Here is a 24,637-nt window from a genome sequence, read left to right as displayed (position 1 = left end):
AAGAGGTTGGGCCTTCCTCTCCCTGTTATATATCCCCTGCACTCCCTCCTCCCCACTCGCGGAGTAAGACTAAAAATTCAAAATTTATCACGATCACTTTTTAAGGGGGTGGGGATGACTACCACGTGCTTTCATCCTTCCTTTCCACCAGCCCCGTTCTAAGCTCCCAATCCCAACTGGAAAGTTAATCTCTTCCCTTATTTCAACATAGAAGTGAAAAGCGGATAGAAAGCTAACACAACACAACTCTGCGGCGCATCAGAGTGGAGAAGATGCTCCATTTATTTTTCAAGGATCCTTGGTGTTTTCGAGAAATAATTTTTCTCGAAAAAGTAGAATATTTGTTTCTCTACATTGTATATATTTGATGCACTCATTTCAAGCAGCAAAAGCAAGTCAACATGCTTGTTGTGTTCTTGCACGTAGTGCCATTTCTTTCTTTCTTTCTTTTTTTTCTTCTGAAAGTTTGCCGTCCAGACCTGAAGAGAAGGCGGTAGAAAAAGGGAGATTTCTCCAGAGTCGAAGTTTTCCCGGGAGCTCGGAATAGAAATTTCAGCAATCAAGGATAATAGGGGGTTCGGATAATTTTCATCCCATCCCTGCATTTTCATCCCGGGTCCAGATTTTTCCTCTACGGCCATGTGATCATGACTATCTTTTTCGCTTGAACATACAACTGTCGTTTTTTAATCCTCCCCTATTTTCTGGGACGCAACTTTATTATCCACTTTTTTTTAACTGTTTTGTTCTTTTTGAGCTCATTGCGGTGCTTCTGTCGTTTTCGGAAGAGTGTTAGAATAGTGCTAATCGGTGATATTTTTTCCAAATGTCTAGTATATTCCAGGCGGAAATATACGCCATAGTCAGATGTACCTCCTTCACCCTCCAATAGAACTATCGACACAGAACATTGCTATTCGGACTGGAAACCAAGCGGTCTAGCGAGTGAATCCCAAACTGGTACGGCGAATATTCCCTTTTTAGACAGCTAAAAAAGCTTTCACCGGGAACGGAATTATTTATGCAGTAAAACATGAAACTTGACATTTCATGAGCAATTGCCAGTTGCCGGTCTACTGAAGATTTTTGCCGCGACTTGTGACGTCACACACAATGGCGCGGGCTTTTCAGTGTATTTGACTTTGGTGAATAATAAAAAAAAACAGAGTTACTCATACTCCATACTCTGAGCTAGAGAGCAATTCTACGATCATTCTAGTTTTTCATAAAAAAAAACATATTTTTGAGCAAATTCCATTTAAGCCATTCCCATGATATTCAAACAAAACTGTTGAGGACTGCTTGCAAAATTTGTAAAAATTAAAATAAAAATAATTTTTTCAATTTTTTTTAATGTAACTAAAGAAAATTGAGAATATATTATACATATCTGTACAAAAAGTTTGTGTAAAAGATAAAAATTTCATTAAAGTCCACATTATAAGTTATCATTACGTTGTTTGATATTTCCCAACAATTTACAACACGCAAAATACCTAGGCGACTAAAACTCACCAAGCGTTTACATCTAATAGTTTTCCAGGTTGCGTTCTATTGCTTTGTAAACAATTATCTAATATTAATTTAATTAGTAGCATTAAATACGGCATTTATCAGTAATAATTCGCCTTCGCAATTACCCTATTGCTCGCTCAAACCTTAACACTCATAGCAGCACACAGCAATCATTTGTTTAATGAAATTTATATTAATAGGTTGTAAAAGTAATAGAAGGTTCTATGGAGCTAAGTACAGATACTATTTTTTCATCAAGCTTACTTCCCACCTCAATATATATTCAATTTCTCAGCACACGTGACTTTTGTGTGGTATATAAGCTTCACATCATCACCCCCTGGCAATTGAATGTTTTCTCGGTTGAAGTGATATATTAACTAGAAATCATTCGGGTAAAACGAAATACCAAGTGACACACAACAATGTATTGTAACACCTATTTTCCCCCCTCTCAATTAAATAAACATTAAAGAAAATATAATTAACGTTTCCATAAACTCAACCTTTCTGTAAATGTTCTATAGAGTTTGGAATTTATCGACTTGTTCGCAATGTAACGTCCAAAAAGGGGATGTGTGAATATATGTATGGCTTGATATGTTTTGTTGTTTCCTTTTTTGCCTCGTAATCATTTTTAATAGTCGAAAAATGTCGTTAAGATAAATTGCTGTCTGACATTTATGTAACTGTACGCACATTGATTTTTTCAAGATAAAATGACAGTAAAGTCTTGATTAAGAGGCGAAACGATATTTTAATTCGATTAAACAAACAACGATACACCCGCACAATTAGCGATAAGATGGTTGTTAAATGGCATTGAAAACTTTATTACTAATGATGGGCGATGGCCTTACGTGTTACTTGGCAGAATGTTGTTTATCTGAAACAAACATTTTTGAATGATAGGCTTCAAGGCCAGACGCTGAAACACCGCATAATGAAGGAGATTAACAAAAGGCGTTGACTTTTGGTGGTCCAAGTCTGAAACTAATTTTTTTATGCTCTTATTCTATATTCTGAAGATTGCACCTCAAAATATCTATTTGGAATATTTACAATTTTTAAACTAGTAATAATGCCGCAGTGTAATTACGCGGTGTTTCCAGCGATTAATTAATTGAAATAATAAAAAACTTGTTCTTTCTTGTTCGCTAGTGTTGATATTTTTGTTTTTGCAAATACTGATATTTCGGGAACCACTTGTTCCCTTCATCAGTGCTACCAACTCAGGAATTTCTCAGATCCGAAAATCCCTTTCGGTCCAAAAACTCCTCCTAGGGTTAAAATAAATGTTTTGATATAATAAGCCTTTATATATATAAATTGGTAAAAAGTACCAACCTCTCTAAAGTATGTAGATGTTTCTAGATGTGTTTCTAGGATCAAAAAGGATCACTCAAGCCGCTTCTCAAAAAGATTGAACAAATTGCCTTCCAGAGCTAACTGTAAACCCTTCCTAGAAAAGGTGGCCGTACCCAGAACAGATAAATTCGTTGCCTACATCCTAGTAACGGAACTGAAGAAGCTTGATCTGGTGTTAACTAGAACTGATCGAGTCTACCTGAATCTTAGTCTGTCGTGTGTCATAGAGTCCCTACGGCTCTGCATTTCATGTGCAATTGCTCAGTTTCCTCAAAATTTAGGCGAAGATACCTTGGAAGGGTTCTCTTCAACGCAGAATTTACGCACTCCCTGTACGAAGTCACTGGCCGATTTTTAGAGAATATTACAATAAGACCTAAGTGCAAGGAGCTGCGGCTGGCCTCAATTTCTCAAACTGACCTAATCTTTGCACCGTTGCATCCGAGGATACCTTGGATTTCAACGCCCTAGGTAATTGTTCTGTTGTGTTTGTTGTTTTTGACTAGTTGACGCGCCACGGGTTATCTGGTCCACTGAAGGGCATTATTTCATATCCCCAGAATGTATTTTTCATCCCAACCTTGGCTTGTATTTGGCATTCGTAATGGCTATGAAAACTAAGGAAAAAAATAGAAAAATCGGGTTTTCATAAATGAACAGTCAAGAAATTTACAACAAAGTTGATTATGAAAAATTATATGGTCATAAAGCAGAAAGAGGATAATAAGAATTAGATGGATTAGCTATACCATTACAATACTAGCTATCTTGATCGGTTGCGCAATTTTGATTTGTCAAAGGGCTGATCTCGATGCAGTCGCAAGGCTTTTAAATCGTCAGCATCAGATGAGTTGCTACTTATCGTAGAGTAAGGTAACAATATCAAGAAAACCAAAAGGAAAAAGAAAACGGAAAAAATCCCACAGACTGCGATACAACCGAATCGAGCTGCGCTCACTGTTATCCAGGTATATATTGCAAACTTATCCGTATCTCCTTCTTCGACGCCATCCAACCTCTTTCTCCCAATAACACAGAAAATATGTCTCCATTCATCTAATCGCAATGAACGAAAGGTGAACACCTATTTTTCCATTTCGACCTCCGGCAACTGGAAAAGAGCGAAGTATTGGAAACGTTCAAGCACGATACCTTACAACAATCTGACTATTACAATAGTCCTTAGCTCCTTCAGCCCGACACATACACCTTTCCAACTGGCTTAGCTTCAGAAAACTAACCGAAAATCAAGTATTGGAGACGCTTCCTCAATATTGTCTATCGCCGTAGAAGATATAAAAGATCAAAAACCGTGCCGAAATTTACAACAAGAATCGTATAAATACAAGGAAGAATAGTTCTTAAAAAAGTTCGGACAGCCCAACATTTTAGCTTCTAACAACAATTCCCACCATTTCGGGGAATTATAGGAGGCCTCCCTTGCAAAACATAAGGATTCAGGTAAATTGGTAAAGGAGGCAAAAACAAAGGTAGCTTCCTGCACACGGATGCGTCTTCAGAGACTTCCCTTATGAGGTCTGAACTTGAACCTCAAAACAGACACCAAGGCAATTCTTAAAGTTGATTAATAGTTTTGCGGTGTGCTACGAAGGAAACTACTCTAGAAGGCGGGATAGGAATAAGAAAAACGAAGATTTACTTCATAAGGAAAAGTCGTAAGACCCAAAACATAGAAGATAAAGTGTCAAGTGTCCGTGAGTCCTAACCAAGAAAGAAAATAACAGACTGATCCCACCGTTACCGAGCAAACCAAAACGAAGTTAATTTCGCGAATGTAGCACCCCTCTTTAAGCACCATTTACAACTTATAATGCCTACAGTTATTGGTAATTTTAAACATACCCAACTACCATAGGCATAAGACGCTAATTAATGTGATACCAATGAAACTGCGCTCTGAGGCTGTGGGCTGTTGAAATTCCAACATTCCTGGATTCTATATGAGTCGTCGCATTTCTTAATCTTCGTCTTGTGCTTTATGGATATTTCCAAACTTGCGAGTATGTTGAATTCACAGAGCTTTGACAGCATGTCTGCTGTTGTACTTTTGTTGCCTTTAATATTTACGATTTCGGTAGAGAATTGCTAAATTATCTCTAACTGGCTTAGCTATCTCGACGAAGCTTTCTGTTTCTTCGTTAAAGATGTATACTAAAGACCTGAGCTCGACGTTTGAGTGGATGTTGGAAACTTGACGGCTGCAAAAATTACCAATGATTCTCTATTGCATGTACGTTATCATCCGATTGCTTGCTAGAGAAAAATCCTGTTGCCTCCCTCAGATTGTTTAAAATAATTAAGACTTGCTTTATTTTATTTGCTAGTGATATTTATTAAGCTTGCAAATACGGATATTTCGGGAACCATTTCAAATAATCTAATCCCTAGCAACATCGCGGAATAACGCTTAGACTACCTCCGATGTTTGGTCCTGGAAAAATAAATTTCAACATAGTAACCTCGAAACTACCAACATTTATTTCTGACTCCAGCATGCAAATTACTTCGCTATTGTCTCATTTTGCTTCACTAGAGCAAGATATTTGGTGACATGAGGAGATATGCTATGTATAAGATATATTATCGGTGAAAATTGATGATTTTCTACAAGAAGACTACACACAAGAGATTCGTCTCGCGCACCGCTTGAAATTTTATAGTGGAAGAAAATCTTTGCATATATTCAACCTTCTTCGGTCACTTGCGTGAGAAACATTCCAGGCGTTTGCTCTGGTTTAATGCCGTTTCTATGATGCAGTGCATTGGTGTACGGCCACGTGATTGCAAGCACGGCTGTTTATTGCTTGCCACATGGAGTTGGGAAGCACACACAAGAAAACCATCTAGGCGTCATCGAAAACCGACGCCCCAATTCATGAACCACAAGGACCACAGATTAGTTAGCTTTCTCCTACCTATCCGCCAATAGGCAATGATATTCCGTTCCCTCTAGACACCTGATTTTCTCCTACTGAGTTTACTCTTCTTGATGCTCCGGTACGGGCGAAATTGCTAGATCATGGCTTCACGTATTCTGCGATATTCTACACTCCCACTTGAAGCGATTTGGATCGCTTTATGTTTATCACGTGTCCAAAAAATAACTATTGCTCAGCATAATTTCCAGAAGTCGATCTTGAAAACATGTTTATCCAATCACTGGCCACTCCAATGCTAGAGAGATTTTCGATAGTGTCTAAAATTGATGTCACCAAAATTGTATTTCGGGAAACAACTGTCCTCTTTGTCCGGAAGCAAAATAAAGAGCTGGTTTCCGAAGTACGATATTTGTGTTACTTCAATAAAAAAATATTAGCCAATATTATCTTCAAGTTTGTTTCTTTTATTGAGCCACTGGATAAAACAAAATTCGCAGGGTTTTTGATTAAAAGTCTAGTCATCAAGATTGATTTTTGTCAGGATTTCGTGACCAGATGCGATATAAATTGCAGTAGATAATGACATGAAACATAGTCTCCAACTATGGACGGGTTTTGTTTCATATGAAATCAAGGCGTCAGATGTCTGAAGAGATCATTTCCTCGAATCTCTGTGAAAAACTTGCGCAAACATTAAGCATCACAAGGTAAAAACACCATAGATATGAGTCCTTAGTTATCTCTAAGATAGGAGAGTGGCGATATCTGTCACTGTCTCAGAAGCTTTTTTTATTTTTCTTTCGTTTGAATTTTAAAATTTTATTCTCTAATCTTGTCAGAGGGTTCACCACAAACTTTTGTTACTAGTGTTGAGAGATCAATTTCGCGTTGATGACTAAGAACCCGAACCTATACAGGACATAACGTGTATAAAATTTCACAACTAATTCCGCCATGTTGCTGATCCCTTGCAGGAAAACTATTAGTTTTTGATAAGTATAGCTCTAGCCCACGGATTAGTTAACATATCTTTGCTGCAAATATCCTGCTCTAATTAGTCGTTAGCGTTAAAAATGTTAGTTACGCCTGAAGGGTCTGTATTTGACTGGCAATGCTAGCGTGGATAGGATGCAGTTGACCTGTCAATTTTGGCTGTTCTGGTGGCTGGTCATCGAATGAAAAATGATTGGGCCAACCGGCCAGAATGTTTGTTTAGTTTGTGAGCGAGGATTTTATATTTGTTAAGGATGTGAACGAGAATTTTATGGGCATCTTTATCGCTGGTGAACATTTTTGAACAAAAATATCTCAAATTCCACGTCAAAAGTTGAACTAATAATATCTCATTCGGCGTAACTGACAGGTCGAACTAAACGTGGATGGCGGGCTTTAGAGTTGTTGCTCGTGGATTTTTGCGTCTTCTATCATTACGTATTTTTGTAGCGGAAGTAAAGCGACCAATGTGTTAGGCTGCCTCGAAAGTAAAATTGAGGAATTTAAGTAATGTATCGGGAAGGACGTTCTTCCGCTACTTCGAATTTAATCTCAACTGACATACTATACTTGTAGTGCGTACTTACAGTGCCCTAGCTGTGACCCAAGAAGAGACAATGATTGTTTGCTACTAAAAATCAAATCGAAAATTTATGATTCTTGTTCCTGATTTTTTTTTTCCAAATCGGTACAATGGGCGATAGAACTATGTAACGAGCGCGTTTCATGTGCAGCCACAGTTAATATTGCAACATCGGAAATATAGATAATTTGTTCTCACCACCTTTAAGTTAAAGTCCTAAAGAATACTTGATATTGTTGATATTATTAAGTGCATCAATCATATGAAAGGGGTGTACATATAAATGTTACATGATAGTATCTGTGTTGCATGTCGGCAAGATAATCACAGTTGCTCTGACGAGGACATTATAAGTGGCCCTAGAGATTCCCTGATTAGTTTTATAAAATATAAATATGTATAAAAATTGCAAAATAAATCACAATAAAGTATTCATAACAAACAATTTAATGCCTCTACCCCAGGAAGGAAGAGGAACAGCACAACAATGTCTTATATAAACTAAGTGCTCTTCCAAAGTAAATTATTCAATTCTGTAACGTGAAACGATAAATTGAAATAATCAACAAAGAGTGTGAAACCACGTCCCCGTCTCTCCCCAATCTGCATGATCCGAAACCAACACGCAGTAAAACAAGGAAATACCAAGGTGCAAATCTTCAATTTTCTTCTTGCTTACCTTTGCAATCGCTGCAATGATAAAGCTGGTTGACCGCATACATTATCGTTCTAACCGATAGTGGAGGCAGCAGCAACCCAGTGCGGGAGGCAATCTTCGTCGAAACCACGCTGAACCACCACAACCACGCGGAAAAGGTAGAAAAACGTAAGAAGAACCAAGAAGCATCGTAAGCGGATTGGAACCACCGCTGCGCGCTCCACTCTTTCTCATTCCTCCTTAAGTACACGAATATTTTCTTATTACAACACACATTATGCGAGGAAGAGGCGAAATGAAATGCAATAGAAACCTCTGCGAAATGACTTTTTGATTGTTTAATTGATAGTTTTCACGCATTTTTAAGCAACGAGACAACGTAGCATAACAAAACTACCAGCAGGAGCGCAACACGGCCCAATGGGTGCTCACACACTCGCGATATGGCGGAGATAATCGTATGGTGCTTATCGGCGTGATACACGTTCTTCGTTACATTAAACGCACAGTCTTGAGGTATTGTTATTAAATTGCACAGGTACCAGGTATGCAGCTGATTTTCTTGCAAATTGCCAGGAATTTGCTATGAATTTTTACACATCAGCGAACCCACTCGGAGAGGAGATAATCAGTGGCTTTTTGTGAAACATTTTCCGATTAACAGTGAGATAAGGCGAGCAAACAATAAGACTTGGTAAGAGGAAATATTTTCTGCTTCTTTCTGAAAAATTTATAGTAATTTAGTTATTAATTTTCACATAGTAAACGCGAGTGAGGCCAAGGCAATCAAAGTTTCAGTAAATTCACACAGATGATGGCTTATTATTGATGGCCTTTATTAAATTGGCCGTAAATGTTACTAGCAAATAACACACATGTTGAATTACTCTTGATAATTTGATAATTCCTTCTATTTTCAAGGACCTTCAACAAAGGGCTGCCTACGCTTTCTAACGAAGAAAGAGCATAGAGACAACAAAACAACGAGTAAATTGCTCTTTGATTACAAGAATATAGCCATTTTAAAACTTTAGCTTTTTGCATTTTCACTAATTTTCCAACATTTCATATTCTATTCAAATTCAAATCGAAATATACCAGAACCCATAACCTTTCATCAAATTCCATCATTCAATTTCAATCACACAACGATGGAGCGATCATCAAGTCGTTACCGTTGAAAATTATTTTCATCAACATAGGCCCCTCTGCTTTGATCCTTTATTTTAAAGAAGAAAAAAAACGTTTCCAACATATGGAGAATGACGTGTCAATTTCGTCGACTGTTGAAAAAAGTCTATGCACCCCTAAAATACCCCGATTAGAAGGCTTTGCCGACAGGACGACTTCTGTTCTGTTCTTTTATTCCGCACCACATAACCATTCGTGCCCATCCCTCTTAATACGGTAAGTGATCCTTAAATAAGATGACAGTAGCAAACTAATTCGACATGCAATTACTTTCCTATTCGAAGGTCATAGGAAGGTTTTTTTTATGAATAGGAACTCGAAATTTTGGTGAAGATATTTGCTTGATCATATGTGGGATATATGGGGCACGTTGCTGTTCTTCTGAACAATAGGTTTGTTGTCAAAACAGGAACAGTATGGTGTCTCTTTTCGACAAAAAAAGTAATTTTGTATTGGAAATAAATAGACAGCAGATATGGATACAGGAAATGAGCAAAAGTCGAAAATTCCAGTAGACGATCTGTTAATGTAAAATGTGATTAGAATGACGTTCGTTAATCATTTTTGGCCTTGAAATTTTGAACAGATGGCTTAACACAAATTTCGAAGAAAACATATTGGAGAAACCCAGACTATGCAACGCATCGAAAATAATATAAATGCAAACTATCATAGTTTTACCATTTCAAAAATACAATATTCATTTAGATATTCTGCGTACAAAGAACGTATGAACTTATATCCAAAAGCAGTTCAGGAAAATGAACTCTCTAGTTAGAAATGTTCATCTTGTAGCAGGGTATAAGTGGCATAGTTCTTATAAAAAGATCTAATGTCCTTATCAATGTTCAGTTCAAGATATAATTATAAAATTTAACGATGCTTTGAAGTATTACCCACGTGTATGTAAATTTCAATTTTTTTAAAACGAGACACGTCCTGGAAGTTTGGCAACGAACTTCTCTCAGTGAAGTCATTACGACGACTTAGATCGGTTGAACACTTTCAAAATTGTGTTTCTAGTAAAGTCAGGACTGTAAGAGAGCTGGGGAGCTGGGGACTCGACAATTAATATTTCGACAGAATTTCGCAACCGCGCAGAGCAGCATTTCCTTGAGAATTGTCATGACTAGGCAAACTTCTTCTCAATCTTTTCTGAACATCCACGCAGGCGACAGCACTGACGGTCCGTTTCCAGTTCTTAGAGGGCCACATCGTTTGCTCATATTTCCTTTTTTTTCTTTGGGGGACGCCAGCGTGTTGTATTTGGTATACAGGTGTATGTTTCTAAATCGACCGAAAGGTCCATGCTTCATCCCTGATTATCTAAGAAATTGGGATTGATTGGAAGCCTTTGCAAAAGCTCAATCGTGTACCTTAGATTCTGTAGAGATACTCTTCCTCTCTTTTGCCTTTCGATCAACGCTTTGCTTAAAGCATGCCTTCACATATTGGGATTGCTTATCATGATGATGTCCATTATTTGAAGAACAAAAGTCTCCTTAGATTTACTAGATCAACTGTTTGGTATCGAAGCAACTTAGCTTGTTTTTATGCAGAAGCTGTTCGCGTACTATTTTCGATGCGCGTCATGACACAGTTTTCAGACATTGCTTTCATCATTCAATTCACTTCACACTTCTGGTTTAGATGCCCTCTCTTTTCCGCAAAAACAATGTGAATGAGTAAAAAACAGTAAACAATTCTTCAAAATAGACCCTAAACTGAAAATGCAAGGACGAAAATGTGTGGACAGACGCGAATCACATGGAGAATATCTAAAGAAAAAGAAGTCAGAGTTAATGATAAAAACTAGGCAGAAACAACCGCAACGGCCCAACGCAGGTCCCACCAGTGAAGAGAGCTATTTCAATTGTACCCATTTCTAAGATATATAATCAGATTCCAGAGGATGAACCGTAAAATCTAACATGTAGCCACAACTTCATTATTCCACCGGACAACGTATTGCCAAAGTAGAATTCAAGCAACCGGCACAATGCGGTAAGCGTCGAGGTTGCAATTTGTCGCGATTCTGGTTTCATCGCTGCAAATATGCACTTCACTTTCTATGGTCCTGTGTGGCAATGAAGATTTTCCAATATGGTTCGATCTCAGGAAAGATCATTAGTTCATCATCATCATTAGTTAACCATCAACGGTTCACAATAAAGCTTGCATTATTGTTTTCATCAATATTCTCACAGATTGTCACAAGACCTGACACCAGAAATAGCACGGTATCAAGGGTCACAATGCTTTCAAGGAGCTCTAAATTTTAACTCGAAATGGAGACTTCTTTTTCTCCTGCTGCGACGCTATCGCCTGAAGTTAATCTTCGATGACACGAATTTTTCATCTTCTTGCCTTGCATCCTTCGAGCTCTTCCGGGGTTTTCTAGGTAGTCGGCTGACTTTCACCCTGCCTTCAGAAAGCCTGACCGGCTTACTAAAGCTTCTGAGTTTTAATTTGGGTAGCAGCTCCTGATTCATAGTATTAAAGATATAACTCTCGGTTGTACCTAATCAATCATATGTCGTCCAACCTCACTGCACCTACGATCCTTCTAAGGACTCTATGCTTGAAAGCATTAATTGCATTCATTCTTACTAACCCATCACTCATTTCTTTTTACTATAACAGAAATTGCGCGCAATCAAAGTTTCGCATATTTTTGACTTTATTATCTTGTGTATGTAAGAAGTTAATAGGTTTTCCGCCTTTTGTATGACTTCACTATGCACTAATGCAGGCACACTATCTCTATTTCGAATTATTTTGTTTTTTTTTCTATGCGATTTCCAATGAGTATGTGCTTCATTTTCATTATCATCACCCTTAATGCCCTGAAAACAATAAGTCTACAGCGGTAGGACAGCAAAAAAATAGATGCAAGCACCCATGACAAATCAGCAATCACACCGGGGGTGACGAGGACGATAGGGTGACGCTCATCCAACTTAGCCACTACATCTTCAATCAGGCTTATTTCCTTGTTCGTTTTCGACGTTATTATCCCGAAGTATACGAAAAAATCAATTTATTCAGAAGTATACAGAGTTGTTTATTGTCATATTCTATTTTACCTTTTTCTTTCACGGCCTCATCAAACACCACTAGAAGCTGTTTCGCGTTTATTTTTATTGACCATATGTAGTCTGCTCTATGAGATAATTTATAAAACAATGGAACAATGGTGGCCTTTTCCAAATAACATCCTCCAATCTAATGTTAAATAGGGTTAGGGCCAGCCTATCACCTAACTCCGTGCCTGCTGATCTTGAAACTGTGTGTGAGAACTAAGTTCACTCATTGTGATTCTGAGAAGTTTGATCCATTTCGTAGGGATTCAAAATATTTCATACAGTAACGGGCGGTATAGACCGTTACAATCCGGTTTGAAATCCTTAAAAATTGTTGAACGTCAATGTTATGTTCCCTGTTTTATTGAGAATATCTGCCTAATTTTCAGGTTTCCAAAACATCCTCCCCATCGAATATTCAGGAAATCAAAGCCAATCTTTTGGTCCTGAAGTCAAATAAGGTGCTTGGTATCAAGGAAAGTCTTCAAGGCAGGTCAAAACCGTTCTTCGCAATCAAAACTGGGAATACTGCATTAATATACACCAATTATAGAGTTTGCTCAAGCGTCCCACTGAAGCTAGCAGTTACATTGCAAGCCACAATGGAAAGCACTAAATGGCCACTCAAAATCCGGTCAATACTTATTGTAAATTCCGCTTTAGAGGTGCAGAGGTTAATTTGAGCATAGAATACGGCCATCCCTTTTTAATAATTTTAGTGTTTAACCCAAAAAGGAGGACCCGTGGTCCACAACCGAGGAAGTGAGTTGCTATATAAATGGGATCGCCACGTTCGGTCACGTTACTTCCAGGGCTCAGGTGAGGCAGCATCTGACGAGTTTTTCCTGCCCTGGACGGAACCATCAGTCATTTTAAGCAATTAAGGTTTGTTGATATTAATGGGAATCCAAATTTTTGTATCGCCTCTCCTCATACGACGTCTTTGGAATATAAACCACCCCCAACATTAACGTGAAAATTCCTGAAGAATTGCAACGGGTCAAGTCTGAAAGCATACTGGGTGACTGTTTTGTTACGATAGCAACCAGTAAATCTAGTAAGACCTCCAGTGGGTTCGCATCGCCCTTCTAAACTAATTTATCGTGCTTTAGGTAGTGCACCAAAATCAAAAACGTAAAAGTTCCTATTTAATTCAAGCCAAGCGAGCTTAACGTCCGTTTGCCTTGGATCCTTCAAAATAAAATGTAGCTGTTAGCGGTTATTATACAGTTCATAGTAACGTCCAGTATGTCAGCTTACCCCACTCTTAAGGGAAGAGGACACTACAGGACCTGGGTGATATCGTTCCTTCGTTATTAGAAATTTTTGGCGTTTATGACGATTGCAGTGAATGCAGTGAGATCCACCCAAGATCCTCCCAAGATGAGTCGATCACCCCAAGGGGCTCTTGGCGCACACAACCACATAATAATGATTGTAACACCACGCAAACATTAATACCACATTTTCTCTCTCCTAATCATGACGCCCTCCGACGACCTTGATACATTCCCTAAATTTCGTACTCTGGCAGCTCATAATTTATTTAACCAATTATCATTAATTGGTACATTTATTGATTATTGTTTACTTCATTCTAATTGACGGATAAATATTTTTTCTCAAAAGCAACTACAGCGGTGAAGAAAATTAAAACGGTAAAAAACCTTGAACCCTTGAAGTACGGCAATGGTAATGAATTTGCTTTTCCGAGAGCAGTAAGTATTTATTAAGGTTTTGTTAAAATCAGTTTACTGTCTGTTTATATTTGTTCGTGGAGATGGAAAGCATCAAAAGCCGTAGCGCAGGATTTTAACCAGGGATCTCTGCGGAACCGTCATCAGACAATATTTCAACAAAATGGTATAATTGAATTCGGCATGGTTACACATAAACCTAGGGATCAACCGATATGTGCACGTTTTTTTCTACGATGCATACCATCTCTTTTACTAGATAGCCAAGGTAATGGAACTCTACCAAAGGCCACGTTTCTTGCAAGGCGATTGATGCGTTTCGTGGTGTGGTCCTGTAAGTGATTTCAATCCTTGCAACTCTTAAATCGCCTTCTAGCGTTTTTACCAACCTTTTCTGTCTCTGTCGTCCAGACATTTCCCGCACACAACAATATCCAGCAAAACTCTGCGTATTTGTCACAGGAACATTTTGGCTGAATGGCTGAACCCATTAAGATGAAATTTAGTGACAAATGTAGACTGTGAAATCCCACACACAGAGTGAATGTCATAATTTTGTGAGGAATTTAGGAAGTGAAAAGGAATTGGAGGATATCGATCGGTACGTTCAAAAATAATCTTACCTGTTGTTAGACAGGTTTCGTTCTTAGAAACTAACCAACCCAACAATCTAAAAAAGCAAAAAACCCCCTGACGATGCCCCTAGACATACCTATTGGCCTTAAGTCAAGTAATAGTGCGTATATGTATTAGTATATTTTCGAATTTTACTGAAAGGGAATTAACAGAAAGTTTACAAAAACATAAAACATAATATAGGGCAAGATATTTGAAAGTTTGGAGAAATTCGCGCTATTATTAATCAAAGTTATACTAAGTCTTTTCTTTTTATTTTATGTGAATTTACTGTGGTTCAAAATGTCATTACCAAGAAAAGTCTGACATATTAAATTCGTATACCCTACAGCTGCCTAAAAATGAAATATTCTCGCAAAAACTTTCATACCTGAAGCGTCCAGCTTTTGGTTTCCGACGCGTTATTTCAGTGTGAAATATTTCACTTTTAATGGAAACTATACTGGCCCTGGTATGATATTAAGGAACACCCGCGAAAACCAATAACTTTGCTTTATTTAATGAAGCCTCTTTTTTTCTTACCTCCCTTCCGCATCCCGTGAAATTGTTCACATCATTTCGACCAGGGAACCAGACATGCATTCGGAAAGAAGGGATGAATTTTATAATCGAATTGTGTACTCATTAGAAAACCCAAACCTATTCCCAACCATAAGTTGAAAGTAATGAATAGAATGCACTAATGGTAACAACAATTTCCAAAAGATCAACTTCAATAACTCACATTGCTCCAGAATCAAATTTGTAAAAGGCAACTAACAAAAGGAAAACAATCAATTTATAATGCCCAACGTTCGATTTCCCAGAACAATCGTCAAATGAATTTTCAATAACGTCCTAGACAAATTAAACAACGTGATCGAAAAAATTACATCCTTTTTACTCTAAAATTTCTCACAATTTAGCGTTTCATAATCACGGAAATTATTGAATTCCTTTCAAACCCAAAAGTGCCACTTAAAACTGTACCCAACCAAATGTTACCAATTCTCTCTGCCATGTCTACATAACACTGCACAGATTCCCGTTTTTGCATATTTCAAAATTCCCTTTTCGCGCGAATGTAACATAAAGATCCTTCGTTACGTGTACGCCAAAATGAACATTCAAAATAATGGCTCAAATGCCGACAACTTTCAAGCACTCTCAACTTCTTAACAACCCTTAAGTGGTGCTCTCGAACCACTCGAAAAACAGGGACGAGTGCCCTAAAACTGTAAAATAACATCAAGCAGCCTCTTCACTGTATTTACAACCCTCAACAGTCTGCCACCGTCCGACCGACCCCGTAATCAAGGGTCGTGCGCACACAACACAAAGAAAATCCGTTACGGTTACCATTTGAATTTCACACCGCCCCTTTTCGCTGCCACCCAGGCTGCTGCAGCATTGTCACCCCGCCAATCCCACCGCCAGTAACTTACGACCTTGGGACAAACCTGAAACGGAGCGGAATCCGTGTATTTCCTGGCAGGGATTCTGAGCCCGATGCAAGTTCCGTAGAACGGAATGGCCACATTCAAATGAATCTGAACCACAAACACACACTCTCATATGTATGAACGGTTGTAAACGTTCGAGCAATGTGAGGCATGGAAACAATATGAATGGGACGGGACACCCAATCCAAGATGTGGTGTGAGGAAAACTAAAAACAGCAAACGCACACGTCTAGACCGGATGCTGTGGTTGGTGAGTTGCAGCCTCCGAACTGGACCGATTTTACAAGACCCCTTCCCCATGCAGAGATACCTTGAGTGCCACGCCTCCGACGATTAGACGCAGTCATCTCGAGTTGGACCAACTTTGTGCAACGGAGCTGATGCGAATGCCATTTCTGGTCAATTGAGTTATCGCGCCCCGAAAATGTTTGTCCTTTGAATGTCGCCACTGACCACAAGCGAGTTGGCAAGATTACCGGACCCAGGTAAGTACCAGGTCGATGCACAGCACATACGACCAGAGCCAGTGCACTTGGCATCCATTACGCGAAGCTGGCAATGGAGATGGGGAGCATGTATGCATATCTCCAAGCTAGTGAGTATGGCGACAAATCTCTGGTCCGGTAGATACTCGTTTAGTACATGTGTGCATACACACCACGTTCAGATGTAGAATGTGGATGGATGGAATCTTGTGCGCAAGCGTCGCATTTTTGTATTCTTTTCCTGTTTATTTTCCTCCACATAGTTGGGAACGCCAGCCATGGCTGTGGGAAGTAGTTTACAGTATTTATGTGTTTAGCTGGGGGCATATCATAAGGACTATAAATTAAATGGAATTATTTTTGCAGATGCTCTATCAATCTGAAATAAGAAGGATTTAGGCAAGATCCCAAGGTGTATCATGGAGTTGATATCAATTTTCGAATCGTCTACATATAGGAGCACATTCCACCAAACAAGCCCCTGGTTCTGCAGCATTACACGGCTACATCCTACTTCTGTAAATGCGATAAGATAAGCTACATATCTTAAAATGTATCTGATAAAGATTATCGAGACGACGAGGTTGTGTTTTAATGAAATGAATAAACTGACAATGCAATATCAAAATAGACTGGATGCCCTGAATTCCACAAAGAAGGAGACACACAATTGCTGGGGTTTCTTTCGAAATCGTGTGGAATTTTTTCACCCAAGGGCGCCCAATGCGAGTTATATCTAGTAATATTGGACACCAAGAAAAGTTCTTAATTTAGTGAGGTTTAAATTTTCCAGCCTTTGTTTGAACTGAAAATAAACTACTCACAAACTCACTTTGAAAGAAACACCTAATAAAACATTTAAAACTCCTCCGTACAGAAACATGAGTAGACACAATTCTGTGGGTAAATTTACGAGTTCCAGTGGCATCTGTCCGTGTTATGTGAGGTTGAAAGTATGTATAAATATGCAGACAACAATTGAAGTCCAGCTACAGATTGCGTAGTGGTTAAAAGACTTCGAGTTGTGTATACTAATTTGTTCAACATGTACAGATGGAAACATACTTTGTTCCGGCAGAAATAATAGGAAGGATTCAAGCTATTACGAACATTGTTGCATATTTAATTAGAATTGGTAAAGAAATCGGAATTTGGATCTTGGATTTGAACATTTGCGTCTTTATTCAATCAGTGAAAGCCATTTCACCTGTGAACGACTTCTTCCTTTTATTTTTCTCGTTCAGAAGCGGAGTTACTCGGTCAAAGGATTCGAAAGAAGAACGACTAACTTAAAAACTTCATGGTCTCCCCTCGAATGTGGGGAAAATGTAACGACTTAAGCGATTGGGTAATAATCAAAAGACCACGCAATTTGACCCAAGTCGACAAAGAAGTTAGAGCTACCCCAAAAACCTAAATAAATGACGAAATTGGCCATGACAGTCCGCCTACAAACACTGCAGCTCCACCAAAGTGTCTCTTCGATACGTGCTTGCATCTCCTTGTACTAATCAGTCTCAGGAATATGGTGGAATCCTTTTGGGCACTACAGTCCCTCTTGGGTCATTGACAAAATTTCACGTATCCTTTAGTCAATGCCTGAGATCACACTGCAACCTGAAATACAAAATCAGATACCATGTGAAGTTGATGCAAATGGTGCCCATCGTGGGGTTCACCATTCGTAAAGTACATGACAGATATTCGGTTCCAAACAAGTGGAAGATGGAACTTATGGAAGACAATTTTGTCCAACACCCAAATTTTTTTTGACATACCAGACGGGTAACAGTTTCTCAAATTTGTTCCCGGCTAACCCCACCTTGGGCGCGATTTTGAATAACTTCTGAATATCCCATTTCAAGTTTCATGCATCGAGTAAAGGACACATTTTGTCAGTGACGTGAAAAGAGCTATAATGTCCACGCCGCGTCCATCCCCTCGCCCCATTTCCCCCATTTCTTTAGGTTTTTGAGATGGATCTGCCCCTAAACTATCCCAAAAGCGATCGATTTCTATTCATTGAGATCTGTAGTACAAGATTGTATTGAAAGTAACGAGATATAAGGTAAGGTAAAAAAGATCTTCATTGAGCTAAAATTTCTGAAAGAAAGATGGAAATACCTGGCAAGCTTTCAACAGCCACCTGGGAATAGAACATTTTGAATTAGACTTCCAACAAAATCATTTAAAATATAACTTTTGGAAAAGGGATATAGGCCAACCTTCAGCAGATTGGACCTCTTAAAAGGTAATTAACAGCATTGGAAAATTAAGTTGTTTAAAATATGTAATAACTGGAGATACATAATAATAATCATCGTTGGCGCGCATCGAGGCGTTGAAGTGAGTTAAAGCATTCATTGAACACCTTAAGGACTACGGGACCCAACAGGAGCCAATGTGGTTGTTGCGCTCGCCAGCGATTATTACCTTGATTTAACTCAGGTACTCATTCAGCCGAGTCGACTGGTACCCGACATTCAGTCATCATACAAATCCCACTGCCACCAGTGATATTTGAACCACGATTTTCCGTACGACAGCCTACAGATCTAATCACTAAGTCATCCGGACACAGTATTTTACTATATTTATTATTACTATGTTTTTTTACAATTGCAAACCACCTTTTTCCTAGAATCATCAAGCTTTGCATTTAAATGGGTTGCAATATAGAACATGATTCTATAAGTTTGGTGGGAACCGCACTATTACTAACGAAGTTATATTGGGTCAAAGCTGAAGATCGATGGGCAGCCTTTGTGCCGGAATAGTTTTTAAACTCTCATCATTAAACGATATGGAGATAAAACTATTATGCCTCAGATGCAAAATGAACAGGGCGAGAAGCTGGGCGCTTCAATTATACAGGTTTTTCCATTTGTACCTGTCTAAAAATTTCTTCTATACTTCTAAACTCAACGATACACATACTTGAAACACACAGAGTTTTGGCCAAAATGATTTATACAAAGCGAATCACAACGAAAAATTGAAATGAAATCAAAACTACAGTTTTAGATTTTATTGCAACCAAATGAGTGATTGATTGACATCCACTGCTTCTGAGATAGTCTTGCTACTGGTATCCTATTTTACTATAGTTCAGTGAACGGATTGTTTTCATTTTGGCGTGCACTCCTCGCTCTTCCGCAATACAATATTAACCAAAAGCCAGCTCCTCCAAAAGATGTTGAGCAAGTGTATGAAGCAGAGAACAGCCGTCCGCCTAGTATCTTTTGACGTTGCATAAATGATCTTCCCGGCAAATGGAAAACAACCTTTTCCTTCGTTTACAGTAAGCCTACCCACAACATTTCTATGAGCCTCACCACTCTAAGTTAAGTGGGTGTTCCAGACGCTCTACAATTTTCTACTCCCCTTTGTAAAACTTCTCGAAATCATCCACAGGTGTTTATTTTCCCTGCCGAATAAGTTCCCAGAAGTTTAAATCTGACAATGGATACTGCAAACGTGTTCGCCTAGTTGCCTTTAGATCCTCCCAGTGAAGGCTACTTATAGACCAGTAGGATCTTCAGTGCCAGTCCAAAGCCTACTGTACAAATTTTCTGCCAACGTAGGTCTCAATTTGAAAGTCGAATCGCTCGATAAAAATAACGTCTGGATCAGAGGAGAACTTTACACCCTGCGGAGATATGGCCACCATGGGAATATAAGGCGCGGGTCGCCACATAGAATAGAGAACACCTGGAAAAATCGATATTCACCAAATTCTTGTGGAACTCCTCTTGCATCCACGCAGCGCATCAGCATAGATTCACCTGTTGAAGAAACCGATGTCTACCCTGGTCGCCTAAAATCCTGACAAACGAAAAATTGACGGAAGAATATCTTGGGGAGGTTTAGCTCAGGCAAAAGCATCTACCGCAACTTGTGGAAAGCAACTACCGCAACTTGTGACAGTGAGCGGAAGACGACGATGACGTTTTATGTTTGACACCGCAGGTGGACTTGAGGATAAGCCATGACCTTTTTCTGAGGAATCCTCCCATAAACCCTCGAAAGTGCACAACATATTGCATGCCGAACAGATATTTGCCAGTTAATCCATTCTAATGCGTAGTAGGTTTACTGTAAATCAGATCCAATTTCCCTTCTGAACGCTCGATGTCATGTTAGAGACTGCGATCGTGGTCAGACGTAAAGATTGTAAAAAAGAAACTCAAAATAAAATAAATCGGAAAAGGTAAAAAAAAAGAATTAATATAAAGATGGCATGAAGGAGGATGAAATGGATGGAGTGGATGAAATGCAAGAACTTTCCTACTCATAAACTTCTTCAAAATTCAATTAACTCAATGCTCGATTTTTTTGGTTGCTTTCAATACGATAGGCAACTTTTGACGACTATGAAGATAAACTAAGGCCACGGAATATCATCTACTTTTAAACCCCTATGGATGAACTAGATAACTGAGGGAATATTACCCCAGTATTTAATAGCCATTTCTAGAAATTTTCTTTGCTAAAAGAAAACAAGTCGGGAAACCGGAAGCTAGACGCTTCAGGTATGAAAGATTTTGTGTATTTCTTAGTGCCTAGCACGTAATATATCCATATATTATGTGAGAGTATCCACTTTCGGGTGATACTGACATTCATAGTCTTCAATTTTCAAAGAAGCAACAAATTTGAGGTATTATAACTTTGTTAGTAATAGTGCGATTTCCACCAACCTTGGTAAGATCATGCTCTATATTATAGCCTATATTATTGCAAAATTTCATGGTACTAGGATGAACTTAAGGGGGGTTTCTAACCAATTACAAAAAATTGTAGTAATATACTATTATTAACTTTATTTAAACAGATATCGGTATGGAAGGTATTTCGGAGCCCAGGCACCATATAGTGGCAGCCTCCTGATTTTTTTCAGATTTTTCGGTTTGGTAGTTTCTGCGAATGGCCCCCTTAAAGAAGTGATCACTTTCAACCCTCCGCGCTCCCCACCCTTCCAACGAATGTCAAAACTAAGATCGGCTTTGAACTACTAATCGAGACCTTTAATTTGATACCCCACATGACTATATGTGATGAAAAAAAATTTTACACCCACCTGTATGCGTGAGCGTTCACAGTTCCCACCTTTCTACCAAATTTGCTGTCAATCACTATAACCGTCTCCGAGAAAAATGCGTGTGACGGACAGACAGAGAGACAGACGGACAGACAGACAAACAGACAGACAGTAAACCGATTTTAATAAGGTTTTATGTTTACACAAAATCTAATATATCACATATTTTAGCTGTGAGCCCTTTCAAAAGTGTCAAACGAGAAAAGAAATATAAAATAAGCTTTCTTGACGACTCCTCCTCCAAATTGCATTCCAGAGTAAATGTAGGTTTCGATTTAAGGAAGTGATATCAAAAGATAAACCCACTTGAAGCTACTAAAACTATGTATATGTTTCCTTACTTATTTGCTATATTTCAGCATAAATGTAAAATAAAATATGTACCTTTGCGGTGCTGTGATTTTATAAATGGTACGTTATCATATCAACCAAGAGCCAATAAAGGTTTCTTATATCCTATTGAGGTCTATACAACCCTCAACACGAAATTGACTTCCATTCACGGACCTTAAATTCTTCTATTTTCCCAGCTACAAAGCAAAGTAGTCTATCTAATAAAATATTCAAAAGAAAGCAAAAATATTCAGACCCGTTCAAATTCATCCTACAAATGTCCAACTCCCCAAATGCAGACAACAGTCTGCTTGCACAAATCGTTGAAAACAATAAACTTCCATTGTTAAATCTGTTTGCGTGTAAGACAACATCAATTACACTGGTCAGCTGCAATAAACTTGGAAAGGAACAACTGGGGAAACTCGAAATAAAATCTACGACTGCAGTACGGAGCCTACGTAGTCGCACTCATAATTTTCTCTCTGAATAGAGCCGATTGGCCTTTTGAGAACGTAATCATTGGAACGTTTGATCGTCAGTTATATTAGTTAATTGGATGATATAGAAATCACGCAATGTCCTATTTCATGGTGATTGGTGTTATATGGGGATGTGCTGCGAGTATTTGAGTTGTTCGCAAGGGTTAGGGAATTATGATTGTATGTAATTTCCTTTGGTTGTCAATTTTATTGCTCAATAGAAAATGCGATTTCTTTTTCATAGGCGGAGGTCTTCGGTAAATTGTTCATTTTGTTTGAATGCACCTCAATTCAGAATTAATGGCATACAGCAACTCAAAATTATTAAAAAAAAATTGAAAAAATGAGTTAAAGAGAATTTCAATCAACTTATCTATCTATCTAGTCGTATGTCAGCTACTTGAAGTAACCTTAAACGATAGAAGTGTACGTAGAATCAAGCAAATCAATGCGGAATCCTTACTAACAAAACCAACTAGGCATGTATAAGAAAGATATCTTTGTAAAAGAAGATTCCTGCTCTCCTCATGAACAACCTACACAAAATGAAAACAAAACGATTACAATTCAGTGAAAGGAAGTGTAGCTGTTTGGTCGGGGAAGAGTAGTTTATACTAATTTCATTGAAAGTAGTAAAGCATGTAAAGAACATATTTTAGTGTGAAACCGTTCAAGATTTCGGGGAATGATTTTATGGGTAACAGAGTTTTCCTTCTCAGCCCATTTCTAGCCAGCTTACAAGAAATTCCAAATTGATCCGTGGGGAAAAGAAGCGATTCTAAATTTGCCTTTTTATTTTCGAAGGAAAATTTCTTTCTCCGAAATTTTGAATCTCATTCCTCATCCTCATTTGGTTAAATTTACATTAACTACATTTTCTTCATGAATTCTTTGTTAAGAAAATCGTCTCGTATATTATCGCCTTAAAACTCCTTGGTTGCCCAGTTGTTGATAAGAAAAAAATGATTTTTTATCGTCTAACATTACTGTCGTGTTGTTCTCACTGTGGTCAGCAGGATGTGCAGCATGAACACAAGTTCAAGCAGTTTAAATGCCCGACAAACACTAAGTTTACGCCATTTGCAGAAAAGCAGAGCAACAAATATTAAGTGAATATCGCTCTCCATCCAAATGATGAAAGGCATCTTCGATGGTATAGTCTTCCAATTTGCGCTGACGGGAAGTCACGGTAAGAAACAACAACGACCGAAGCAACAATGGCTTGATGCAGTGGATGATGACGCGACAGCCCGTCAACTCAACACTGACCAAGCCTAAAACCAAGAAAAATGATGTATTTGATCAAGACGAATCGACCCCAGTACTGAACCCAACAAAGTTTTTATTATTATTAGTATCTGGTGTAATATTGTCTACTGATGCTGAACTAGGCAATTCTAAGGACTCCGATCATTGCTGGAGGCCCATGGTTGAAACCTTGTCGCAGAAAAAAACTAACTTATACTTTTAACGTAACATTGCATTCGCTTAGAAGCTGAAATGGAAGTAATGGACAACATATTGGTAGCAAAGAGGTAGCTTAAATTTTTGGACATAATGGCTGATTCTAGCTAACCAAACTGATGACGGAGGTTGATCTCGTACGCAGAGTAAGCGGAAAGTTCTAATGGACAATACAAACTCGGTACTGTTCTAGGGCAGCGGAATGTGGAATGATTCACTTCAGACGCAAAGTTGATCGAGAATTCAGCATCGCATAGTATCTGAAGTGGCAATTCTGGTTATTAGCGGCGTCTTTTATTGAACTGCTGGTGAAAAGATTTGAAGACCCACAAAAGCAGGAATTCAAGCAATTCAGGTCAGCAAACCAGAACTTCGGGGGAAACATTGAATCAAAAACTTCAACTTTTAAGCCTGGATGGTGAGCGTAAGCCTAGACATGAATTAGGTTAGAAGGCATGACACGGTAGTCCTAAAAAAATGGAGCCATCCAGAAGGAGGGGGGAAACTAGTTCTGGAGTAGAAAATCTTTTTGTTCTCCTGACTCCTAGTATGACTGAAGCAAGAAAACCACACATAAGAAGTGATGCAAAGTTAAAAAGAACTTGAAATCTAGAAACCCATGCTTGTGATGCAATCAAGTGATAAGATGCATTCTGCGTATCCCTTATATGTAAGGTGGTTCGTGTGTTTGCAACAGTCTACACTC

General features: G+C 38.5%; 1 protein-coding gene and 1 long non-coding RNA gene across 2 annotated transcripts in view; one reads left to right on the top strand and one right to left on the bottom strand.

Annotated features, from left to right (window-relative positions):
- LOC119657729 (homeobox protein B-H1-like) overlaps positions 1–24,637 on the bottom strand; it is a 108,806-nt gene that overhangs the window by 43,773 nt on the left and 40,396 nt on the right. The gene's annotated exons all lie outside the window — the stretch shown is intronic.
- On the top strand, positions 16,724–17,130 carry LOC119657730. Its single transcript, XR_005250164.1, has 2 exons — positions 16,724–16,852; positions 16,918–17,130. It is a non-coding gene; the product is annotated as an uncharacterized LOC119657730 (long non-coding RNA).

The sequence above is a fragment of the Hermetia illucens genome, chromosome 5, assembly GCF_905115235.1.
Source record: "Hermetia illucens chromosome 5, iHerIll2.2.curated.20191125, whole genome shotgun sequence".
NCBI classification, from domain to species: Eukaryota; Metazoa; Arthropoda; class Insecta; order Diptera; family Stratiomyidae; genus Hermetia; species Hermetia illucens.
Note: the sequence above shows the minus strand (reverse complement) of the source record. Positions and strands in the feature narration are given on the sequence as shown.